Source organism: Sciurus vulgaris (genome assembly GCF_902686455.1).
Source record: "Sciurus vulgaris genome assembly, chromosome: 15".
Lineage (NCBI taxonomy): Eukaryota > Metazoa > Chordata > Mammalia > Rodentia > Sciuridae > Sciurus > Sciurus vulgaris.
The window spans coordinates 76,600,575-76,609,409 of record NC_136476.1 but is presented as its reverse complement, the minus strand read 5'-3'; positions in this window follow the sequence as shown (position 1 = coordinate 76,609,409).

Below are 8,835 nucleotides of genomic sequence, written 5' to 3'. Positions count from 1 at the left end.
CACACAAACGGGGTATAGAATCTCAGAGGAATAGACTTTTCACGAAGTGTAAATCATTTAGATTGCTGCTAACAGGATGGGTATACTGGCTTTACAGGAATATTGAATCCAAAAAAAAAAAAAAACAGATATGGTCCCTGGTCGCAAGAATCATTTTATCTGTTCATGCTGCAGTTCTGCAAAATGGGGTTAAACTAATCCCTAAGGTTGCCAGATAGAGTGAATAAAATTATAGGATACCTAATTATATTTGAATTTCAGATGATGAATGCTATTTTAATATAAATATGTTCCATGCAATACTTGGGACATCCTTATACTAAAATGATTTATTATTTATCTGAAATTCAAATTTAACTAGGCATCTTGCATTTTATCTGGCAACCCTATCCCTGTCCAAACCAGTTTAGGACTTTAATGAGGAACAGGAGGAATAATGTGTGGATGAGAAATGAATGAAAGTGCTTTACTCTTTACAGAGTTCCGTGTCAGCAGGAAGGGTTTGGATTGCGTGACTTCAGGCCTGAGTCTGCTCTTATTAGGGAGAGTCCAAGACCTGAGAAAGATCAATGCTGCGGGCATACGAATGCTTTTTACTCCAGGACAGGGGATTCAAAATCTACGGCATAGGAAGGAGCCTGGAGCAGCACATGTGAGAAAACCCTGGGGTTTTGGCTCATAGGAAACTGAAAACATGACCCCCTAAGGATGTCAACTGCATCTGCATCTTCTGGCCACATCCTTGGAAGTACAGTGTCTAGACTTGCTACTCAGACTGTCCCCAGAAGGCTGAAAGGGATGGCAATGAACTGGATTCAAGAGATTTGAAACCAGTGTCCCGGCAGGGGCCAGAAGAATGGGAGGCTTTTGACCAGGGACATGTGGACTTGGGGGACACAGGGCATAGCCTTCCCATCCAGCGTGGGTCTTGCTTTCTGTAAGGTGTCACTTCCAATCAAGGTGGCTTTTTCTTTGGTAAAGAGACCCAAACAGACGTTCCTTTTCAATCTCTGCCCAGTCTAAAGAAACCAAATGGCCACCAGAATCTGTCGTTCAAAATGCCAAGGATGGGAAAGCCCTGGGAATCTCCACTCTTCTCTCCTTGCATCTCAGAGATGTGGAAACTGAAGACAGAGCTGGGGCAGTGACTCCCCCAGGGCCGTGTAAAAAGTTAGGGGTGGAACCAGGCCTGGAGCCCACACCTGCTCTTTTCCAGCTCTGGGTCAGGATCACAGCAACCCGTCTTCTCCCAGGATCCCCTCTGCCGGGCAGTCACCACCCCTCCACAAGCAGTCCCTGCCCTCCAGGCCAGTAATCCTTTGTCTCTCAGAGTGGGGGAGGGGGGAGGCAGCTCTGATGCAGAATCTGTTCATGAGCCTCCATGTCATCTCTCTGACCTCTGGTCAAATTCCACTTCCCTGCATCCTATATCTTCTGTACTTGCCATCAGCCGCCAAAGTTCAGTGCTGTCATTTGTCAATCTAAGAAGTGGGTACTTTGACTATTCATTGTACTGTTCTCTCTAATGTTCTTTCTGTTTGAGGTTTTTCATAATAAAATGCAAAACAAGAAGAAAAAAAAAAGTTCAGCCCTGTCCCACAGACAGGCAGTTCCATGGGCTCTGCCATAATGAGTTGTGTGATCTTGTGCAGGGACAGAATGGAGGCTAACTGTGCTCAGTTTCCTCATCCATGAAATGGGAGTAATAATAAGGGTCCAGCTCAGGATTTTTTTTGGGGGGGCGGGGTACCAGGGATTGAACTCTCGGGCACTCGACCACTGAGCCACGTCCCCAGCCCTATGTTGTATTTTATTGAGAGACAGGGTCTCACTGTGTTGCTTAACCCTCACTGTTGCAGAGGCTGACTTTGGGATCCTCTTGCCTCAGCCTCCTGAGCTTCCGAGATTATATGCGTGCACCACCGTGCCTGGCCACCTTGTAGGATTTTTATGTGAGGTCTAAATGATTGTGCTTCTGAAAGTCCACGGCCAAGGCTTAACAAATATCAGCTCCTACTATTAGATTACTACTGTTATTTCAGAGCTCTTCTTATTCCTGTTCCTCCTTCAAGACTTAGCTCAACCTCCCCTTCCCTAGGATGGTTTCTTTGACCCTCTCCCCTCAGCAGAGTTAGGTGCTCTCTAGCATTTACTGCACTTATCTAAATGTATTATATTTGCTTATTTTCTCATCTGTCTCCCCAACTTAGCTGTGATCACCATCCCCATTTTTATCCCCAATGCCAAGCATAGGATCAGGCAGGTGTTAGTGCTTAATTGATATTTGTCCAATGGATGAATGAGTGAGTGAGTGAGTGAGTGATCCCTTTGAATCTCAAATCTTAGGACTCATTCTTGACTTCTGTCTCTCAGCCCACACCCAATCCAATAGCATGTCTGGACAATCTCTCTTCTAAAACAGATTCTGAACCTGCCTCCAGGTCAGTCTGTGGCACCCTCCTGTTACAGCTGGCCATCTTGGCCTCTGTGGTTTCTGAGTTTCTGTCCCTGCCTTCATCCACCCTCATCCCTCTGCTTAAAACTCTGCCTTCAATTCTTTTGAATGATGTCCAAGACCCTGGAGCCCTGCAGGATCTTGCTGGTACCACTCCCTCCTGCATGTCACATGCTTCTCTTATTCCCATCTCTTTATCCTCCTCAAAACCTTGCACTTGCTGTTCCTTCTTGTTTTTGCAGAGTTGGCTCTTCTCCCCACCCACCTCCCATTTAAAAAAAAAAAAAAAATTGCAATTCTGGGGATTAAAGCCAGAGTCTCGTGCAGAGTATAAGCACGCTACCTCTGACCTATATTGCTAGCTCTTCCTTTTGATTTCAGGTGGTATAATTATATCCTCAGAGAGACTTTCCCTGACCATGCTAAGGGAGTGTCTTTCAGTTATTCTGCATGATAATACCCTTTTAATCTCCTCTGTAATATTTATCATCATCCATAAATATCTTGATTGTTTACCCATTTGTTCATTAATTGGTTTATCTTATTTGCAATATTGTAAGCACCATAAGTGCAAGTCCCTTACTTTGTTGTCTTGTTCACTAGGGCATCTCTTGATCAGTGCTTAATATGTTTTTGATGAATGAATGAATGAATCCTCTTTGAACACAATTGGTAGAGCAGGTATTAGATGCAGATTTCACTGACGACCAAAGTAGAGTTTAGAGAGGTTGATTCTTGCTATAGGTAGCAGAGGCTGGAAGTGGACAAAGATTATGGACCAGAACATTTCACCTCGAAAGGAGATAGACTCTGGGATGGGACTCCAGTTTGGTTGATTCATAGACTAGTTCCCCAATGTGGGACTGGATGGTTGAGATTCCAAAGTTCCTGCTTCTTAAAGAGGTAGTGCTGCCAGTGTGAGGCTAAGAATTCATCCAATTCCAAATTCCAGTCTGCACTTGAGGCATCGTGCACACCCAATAAATACCCAATGATCATAAGAACAGTGCAGTGATTGTTTGAGAAAGGAAATGAGACCCATAGGCCTGATCTCCCAGAACCCTCTTCAGAATTTGTTCTAATTTGGGCTTGATGGAATGAGAAAGACATTTCTAGTTTCCGTACATGAATGTGGCCTAATTTGGAAGATTTTGTCATTCCCAAGGCCCCCACTGCTGCTTGAGAGCAGACCTTGATTATTGTCATTATTTAAAATACTGCCTTCACCATTGATAATAGGCTGGCAGCAGGGCACCAGTTTTGTGGCTCTAGGAGGAAAGTTCCTGGAGGGGATGCCCAGTGACATAAAGAAAGCTCTGGAACAGAACTCAGAGGGTGGGAAGGCCCATGGTGTCCCGCTGGTAGACTGGAGGAGTCTCACTGGCCCTTTAACTGCTTCTTATGTAAGGAAGGATCTGGGTATGATGGTGGACTGTAGTCAGAGGGTTACGGTCTGGTCCTGGTTCTGCTGCTAGTTTTCCGTGTTCTGTGGGTCTTGGTGGATCGTCCAAACGCATTTGGGAGGGCCGATGCCTGTGTCCCCATCCTATTCCCATAGCCGCTCTTTTTGTGGCCTTTTTGGGGAAACTTGCTCCCCTAAAATTTGCTTTCCTTACCATCCAGCCCTCAGAAAACAGTATGAAATTGACACACTACCTTAACATAGTTCAATAAAGGGCATAGTAGTCCCTAAGGCCTGCTTTTCAGGGGGCACCTCAGGTAGAAAGAGGAGTCAAGTGTGCACGCCTGCCAAGTACTCTCAGTCCTGATGCTGCCCTCTGACAGGCAGATGCTCCAAGGGAAGCTCTGGGCGGGCAGGGAGGACCGAGGGTGCGAAAGGAGGGGAACATGACTCTTCTGAGCGCCTAGAGGTTCTGAGCATGCAAACCCAAGGACATGATACCTTCCTGGCTTGACATATCATGTGAAAGACAGGTAGGAAAATGAGATATGTACCAATGTCTTTTGAGTGTTTACGGGGGGCAGGGTTCGGCTCAATGGTTTATGTACGTTGTTTTATTTGACCTTGAACTCTGTGAGATAAATATGAGGATCCCCATTTTTACAGAGGAAGAATTAACTACAGAGTTGAAGTAACTTGCCCAAGGTTATACAACTAGGATGATCAGGATTGAGCCCTGCATGCTTTACTGCTATTTGTCTCTGCTAATTAACAATAGCAGTAAAAGTAATTAAAGTGGAGGAAGTGCAGTTAGCAGCTGTGGAAAGCACTCTGAGGTCTAAAGTTCTCCCACTTGCTAGCTTAGTAACTATGGGCAAGTTATTTGACTACTTTGAGTGACAATATATTTGCTTATAAATTTCTTCTTCCACTTCACAGGTTACAATTAGAAAAGGCCATGTATGTAAAGTGTTTCAAGTTGATGCCTGATACATTATGAAGTGTTTATTGTTACTGTTACTATACTACTGCTGCTATTGTTACTACCTTCCCCCCCCCCCCCAACCTTGTTTCAAAACTCAAATGAGATAATGACTGGGAAAGCTCTGTTTGCTGTGCACCTGTCAGTAATCCCTTTTATTACAATGATAGAAATCAAGGGAATGAGTTATTTGTGAACCTTCAACCTCATTCCTCCCCCAAATGGTTCACATTCTTTGCTCTACAGCCAACTCTGATGAAGGGCAAGGGTTTTGACTTGGTGCCCACTGTGAATGACGTCCTCCATTAGATCTCCAAGAACTGCAGCAAATGCTTTTCTGGGCTTATTTTAGCACTAGGGAGACTTTGAAGCAGGATTTCAGTATTTAGCTTCCTCACTTGGAGATGGTGCTTTCAATTAATGTGGGTTTGCAGCTTAGGTCTTTCTTCCCCTCATCATCTTAAGAGAGTCCAGGGGGTAGATCAAGGATGTGGTTGGCTGAAGATTTGAATGAGTCCTATTGTCAGTTATTACTAAATCTGAAAGTACTATGTACTCATTGTAAAAAAATTTGGAAAATGTGAGCAAGCATGAGGGAGAAAAATGTAAAATACCCGTAATGCAATCACTCAGAAATAAAGAATTTAATGTCTTGGTGTATTTTTTAAATTGATATCATTATTTTATATAATTAGGATCATTGTGTAAATAGTCACGGAAACTATTTTTTTAATAATTTCATATTGCCAGAATTTCCTTCAAAAATAAGAGATATAAAATATCCCAACATAAAACATCACAAAGCAGAAAGTACTTAGCCAATCCCCTATTTTTATTTTTAATTGTTCATATTTTTTAAATTATTATAACACTGATGTTATATATGTAACATTTGTATATAAGTATGTACCTCTGATTATTTTCTTTGGATAGATTCTTAAAAGTGGAAATGATGAGTCAAGGAGGAGTAAGGGACTGGGGATGTGGCTCAGTGGCAGAGTCCTCACCTAGCGTGGGTGAGGCCCTGGGGTTGAATTCCCAGCACTGGGGGTTGGGCAGAGGAGTATAAACAATTTTAAGGCTTCCTCGAACGGCTGTAGCCTATGAACATTTATATTCCTATTAGTAGTGAGAGACAAGTCCTGACCAATAAAAAGTATTATCGGTTTTTAAGAATTCCGATTCCATGAGAATCAACAGGTTCAAAAAATAGCAACTCATTGTCTCGATTTGCAATTCTTTGATTACTTTAGCTGCAAAAATTTTCATGTTTCTTAGTCATTTGTATTTCCCTTTCTGTGATTTGTCTGTCAGTGTTCTTTGCTGGGCAGACTTGGTTAATAGAGGCCCCAATAATTCTGCAATTGTCTGCAGAAGATGCCAAACCCATTGCATTTAGCCACATCTGATAGGCTCTGGCAGGATTACCATGTCAGCATTGCTGTTTCAATGGAACCAGAAAGCAAATGTCTCTGTATTGTGATCTGGGAGAAGCTGTTTTGATGAACCACATCTATCGTACTGTTGTACTTTGTTCCTCTCTGAACTTCCCATTACTTAAATGTTGCTCTAGCTGGAGGGTTAAATTTGGTGTGTGTCTGTTCAGTTTTTCAGTGTGTGCTCATGGACTCCCTACTGTGCGCCATGCATACAGGCCACATTAATGGACTGCAGAGTACAGAGAAGAACCTGAGCTTTGGACTTAGGCAGGTCATGGGCAAGTTTTTAACTTCTCAGAGGCTCAGTTTCCTCTTCTTTCAAGCATGGGTCATAGCCCTATCATGGAGGAATAAATGTGTTATGAACAGAAAACTCTTGTAAGAGTTCCTGACGTATCATAAGCCTCCTTTAAACCCAACAATTCCTAAGCCCATTCTTGGACATCTGGCACTGGGCTAGTGACAAGTATGAAGAGGAATCAGAATGAGTCCTTTACAGTGTGTGTTTCCCTCAGCAGAAAGATCAAGCTGCTCATAGACAAGGCCAACAAGGTCTTTTCCAGGGGCCTGCTGTCCTGTGGACCTTCATTAAACCCTGTGGCTCCAGCTGTCATAGGTGGGTCGACAACTTGTGTGCTCCTCCCCCACCACCCTCAGTACTAGGGACTGAACCCAGGGACACTTGACCACTGAGCCTCAGCCCCAGCTCTTTTTATTTTGGACAGGATCTCGCTAAGTTGCTTAGGGCCTCGCTAAGTTATTGAGTATGGCTTCAAACTTGTGATCAGCCTGTCTCAGCTTCCTGCATCACTGGGATTACAGGTGTGCACCATTGCACCCAACTGACAGCTCTCTTTAGATCCCCAGGCCTTAGCTGCAGTCCTGTGCAACAGAAAAAGTGCCAGTCAACATTCTGATACAGTGTCACAGCTGTAATTTTTATCTTCTCTTTTCTTCCTAACATAAGCCTTTTCCCTTTATAGTTAAGGTTGCCAGATGAAGCCAGCCAGCCTGTTTAATTTCTGGCTCTATTATTTGTTAAGTGACCTTGGGCAATTACTTAACTTCTCTGTATCCTGGTTTCTTTATCTATAAAATGAAGATAATAATCTGCGATAGAGGGAATGTTTGTGTCCCCCTAAAATTAATTCATTGAAACCCTAAACCTCCTACATGTGATAACATTTGGAGGTCTTCAGGAGATGATCAGGTCATGAGCGCAAAGCACCTGTGAATGGGACTAGTGTCATTATTATTGTTGTTGTTATTAATTTCTGGGATTGAACCTAGGGGTTTACATATGCCAGGTATGTGCTCTACCACTGATCCACATCCTCACCCTTATAGGATTAGTGTCCCTATAAAAGAGACCCCAGGGAGCTCCCTTGCCTTTTCTATCATGTGAAGACACAGTGAAAAGACTACCATCTACAAACCAGGAAGAGGGCCCTCACCAGACACTCTGTCTGCTGGTAACTTGATCTTGGATTTCCTGCTCACCAAAACTGGGAGAAATAAATTTCTGTTGTTTTTGAGCCACCCAATATATGGTACTTGGCTATAGCAGCCCAAACAGACTAAGGCAGAAAGGTACCTACTTCATGGGTTTCTTAGGATTAAAGGAAAGTAACTCACCTGTAGCTCTTAGAAGCATATCTAGCACTTGGAGCTTAATTATGTATTATTAATATCTACCATATTGCCTTGATAGCCACCCCTATAATGACATTATATAATTAAATTCAATAGATATAATTATCCCTTTCTCTGATGTTGGATATTTAAGGTATTTCCAATTTTTAAATATAAACCAAAATATTATTCCTAAGAAATGAAAAGAAAATCATCATGTGGTTTAAAGGCAGAACAATTATATAAGAATTAAATGTTTAATGAACCAACATTAGTAGACCTAAGTTGTCTTTTGGAAAAATTCAACAGTTTCTATATATATTAGGGGCTCATTGTCCCCCTCTGAAAAACCCAGCATGGGTGGTCCTTGCCTGGGCAGATCTAGCCTGGCTTCCTCAGCAAGGTCTTCTAGTCCTTTGCCCTGTGATTCTCCTGGGAAAGAAGCTGCATCAGCTTTTCTCCCCTACTGCCACAGAACCTCTGATACAGCATAGCTCAGGGCCAACCCAGCAGTTTTTAGATATCATTTGGAAATATCTAGTAGGGCAACTGTCAAGTCATGTCACCTGATGGGGAGGTTATGGGACAGAGGTTTCTGATTTGGTTCTTTGACCAGCAAGGCTCAAAGTTAGCAAAGCTATTATTGAAATATAAATCTACATAGACAGCATTGTCTGTTAGGCTCTATAAAAAATGTTCTTTTGGATTCTCAGCTCAATGAAGTGAAAGAGGATTTATTGGCCCTATTTTCTAGATGAGAAAACTGAGGCTCAGAGAGAAGACTTTCCTCCAAGGTCACACAGTCAATAGAGTCATGATTCAGGTCTGTCTGACTCTAAAGACACAAACTCTTCCCAGAGGCACCACAGGATATTTTCAACTTAATCAGCATGTATTAGCACTCACATTATATTGCCCCCATGAG